Raw genomic sequence first — 3,974 nt, forward strand, 5'->3', positions numbered from 1 at the left:
AAAAAAGACACATTCTTTTTTCTTCTCTTTATTTGTTTATGTTATTTAATTCTCTGTAATATATTTAATTTAAATTTTATATGAAAATATGGAAAAAAAATAAAATAAAATTTAGTTAAATTTTTTTTTATTTTTTAAATCTTTAAATATATATTTGTTAGCATAAAAAAAAAATGAGAGAATAGATGAATAAAAAAAAAATAATTTGTCATCTTTTCTTGTCTTCTTGTACTTTTTCCCTTGGGAAGCAGTATATCATTGACTAAGATAATATTGCATTGCAGTTGTCGATTCATTTCCTTATATTCACAAAATTAATATATGTATAGATATATAACAGTGATAGAAAAAAATATCACAAATGTGACAGCTAATAAGCAATCAATATTGTCACCATTTTATTCTTTACTACAAATATAAATATTCGTTTTTTTTTGTTTTTTCTTTTTTTTAAAAAAAAGGGATTAATGATAAGATAATACCGGAATTCTGAATGATTATTCCAGAAAACATGCATGCATAAAATAAAAGTAATCGGAAAAAAAATGGAAAAAATTTGATGTTGAATGATTATTCCTGAACCGTAAAAATGGTAAATTCTGATTTCTTGATTAATTTGCATTTTTTTTTTTAAATTTTTTTTATCCCAAAAATTTGAATTGTTTTCTTTTCGTTTTTTTTTCGGATTTTCTGAAATTAAAAACAACAAATATGATAGATGCCCGATGATATCGCTAATGATATCGTTTTGAAGTCGTTCCGGCGAAAAAAAAAAACTGAATTTGAAGTTATTACCCGGAAAATTAACTGAATTTGAAATCGCCCACCAAAAAAAAATAATTAAATATGAAATCGTTCCGGAAAAAATAATTGAATTTGAAGTTGTCCGAAAAAAAAATCTGGATTTGAAGTTATTCCGGAAAATTATTTAAATTACTTCAATGATGTAAAATTTCCAAAATTTTACATTAATTTATTTCTGATATTTTTTGAATTCATCATAATCATTACATTAGGAATTTAACGAATAAAACGAAAAAAAAAGAAAATGAACAAATTAATTCAAATCATTAAATGATTCCATTTGATGACATTATTTTGTCGCATCATTTTCAATAGACAAATGTAATTATTCAAATTTAGATTTTAATTAGTGGTAAGTTGAAGCAGAAAAAAAAAAAAAACCCTTAACTATCCGATCCATAAATACCATCAAACATTAACCATAGCCTTATGGCCATTCTTTTAATTGTCCGCAAATTTCCCATGAGGTACCTACCAATCATCACCATCATCATCATCATCATCCTCATCATCAATATCTATTCAAACCATTTATGACCTCTATTAATTTCACAACTTTTCAAATTTGACATTTTATGACATGTTGTTGGCAAATATACACACACACTTTTAACAAATTCTCAATTTGTTTTTGAAATATTTTAACTAATAAAAAATCAAATACCAGAATTGAAATAATTGAAATAATCGCTTTAACACTGTTTACCAATGAAATGAATGCATAAATTCGAAATATTTTAAATTAAAATAAAATTATTTCAAATAAAAGAATTGTAATCGTTAATTTATGCATGTATTAATTGCAATTTTGTAATATATTTAAGATTAATTTTTTTTATTTTTTTAGCTCAATCTATTTATTGTAAACTTATTGTAAAATATTCAAATCATTTTAAAATAAATTTATCATAAATACTAATTAATCAATATTTAGCTCTTTAATTAAAATAGCATAGAAATTTTATGCAAGTATATAAGAGAAAAAAAAGAAAAAAACGAAAATTGTATTCGTAATTTTATCACAAACAATAAGAATGATAAATGTTACAGCAAACATTATCAATCTTTTACCTATTATTTGTAGCATTAAATGGATGAATGAATAATTTAATTTGCTTTTCAAATTTGCATATACATTAAGCACGAATAATTTTCTTATTGGTAAAATTCGTATTTAAAATAAAAATATTATTTTAGAAAATTTTTGATAAAGAAAACCGGATTTGTAATAATACGAATGATTGTAATTTGCATTTTACGAACAACAATTTTATTATTCCCATAATTTTGCCTAAAATTAGGACAAATATTTTTTTTTTTTTGTTAAATTTGAATGAATTTTATAAATGACAAATACCTGTCTTTTTAGAATTCTCCCCTTCATATAATTTGATTTTTCCTTCATTTACCTCACTTTTATCAATTTCCCTTTTTAATATCCCATCTTATTTGACAATACGATCATCTTATTGCATACCTATTCAATGATACAAAAAATATGCAAATTAAGCACTCATATATTTATATATTATCCTTCCCGCTCTTTCCCATTTAACTTTTCCGATGCATTTTCAATTGGATGTAAAAAGGAATATGTGGAATATTTTGAATGAAATAGTATTTATATCAAAGAAAGAAAAAAGAAAATAAAGGATAAAATAAAATATAATTATATAAATTTTAAAATTAAATTCGATTATTTCTTTGCAAATAATAAATGGAAAAAGAAAAAGTTTAAGTTTTAAATTAAAAAAAAAATTTTTCTTTTTTGAAATTATTTAATTAAAAATAAAATGAAATAAATAAAGGATTTTTTTCGATTCTTTTTTCTTTTTTTTTTGTTTTTTAAGAAGCAAAAGTTTTTTCTTTTTGTTCCATTTTAGTGAAATGAACTTTGATTTATCAATTTGTCGGTTGAATTATTATTTAATTTAAAAATTCATTCCATTAATTCCAATAATTTCTTGATCAATTACTTTTTTTTTTATTTTTTTTGGTATAATTTGATGTTGAAGTTTTCTTTTTTTTTTTCTAAACATATTAGCTATATTTGTTATAATAGTTAATTAATTAGTCATAATTAATTATTTATAATTGATAAACCAATCAATAATTTAAATATTTAAATTATAGTATGCAAAAAAATTTTGTAAATATTTATTTGATAAATTTGTTTGTTTGTTTGTTTGCTTCTTTCTTTCTTTCCCTTTTTTTCTTGATATAATCTTTAATTGAAATCTTTTCGTTTCATAATTTATGATTTTTAAATCACAAATAAAAAAAAACAAAATTTAAATTTCAAATAAAAAAAAATATTTTTTGAAATTAGTTAATTGAAAAATAAGATAAAATAATTGTTTTTTTATTCTGTTTCCTTAATTTTTAAAATTTCTATTTCTTTGTTTTTTCCTTTTTTTTTACTAAAAAAAATATTTGTTTCATTTCTGAAAATTTTATTGTTAAAATTAAAATTAAAAAATGAAAAATAATAAAAAGGAAAAAGAAAAAAATCCCTTTGGAAATGTAAACTTTTTTATAAAATGGTTAGTAACCACGAAGAAATGACAATCAAACATTTGTCATCAATTTTGGAAATCGTAAAAATTAACATACGCAAATATATACCTCATATGTCTTGCAGTTGTAAATCTTCCATATTAGATTACTGTGTACAAACAAAATGTGTACATACACAGACATACACACATACACATACACACACAGACACAGACACAAACAGACACAATTAAGAATACTTTCTATAGAAGGATTATTTGTTTTTTTTTGGTGTCATTTTTATGATTGATTAAGCGTAAATGTCAATTTATTGTGCGCAAAAATTACATCTTTTAATGAAATTATTTTGATGAATTTATTTGAAGGGATAAATTCATTATTTACTACTGTAATTAAAAGCATTAATACATACGGTTAAATATGTACGTAAAAAGTGTATACGTTAAAATGTGAAAAAGTGAAACGTGAAAACGTGAAAAAGTATCGCATTTTTTTTGTGAAAATGTAAAAACGTTAAAACGTGAATTTTTTTTGAAAACCAAAAAAATTACCGTTTTTTCTTTTTTCTGATTTAACGATAAAATAATAATATAAGCTTTTTTTCACTTTTTTTGGTTGAAACTGAATGAAAGTTTAGCTATAATTTATGATAA

The sequence above is a fragment of the Loa loa genome (assembly GCF_000183805.2).
Source record: "Loa loa unplaced genomic scaffold supercont3.713, whole genome shotgun sequence".
Lineage (NCBI taxonomy): Eukaryota > Metazoa > Nematoda > Chromadorea > Rhabditida > Onchocercidae > Loa > Loa loa.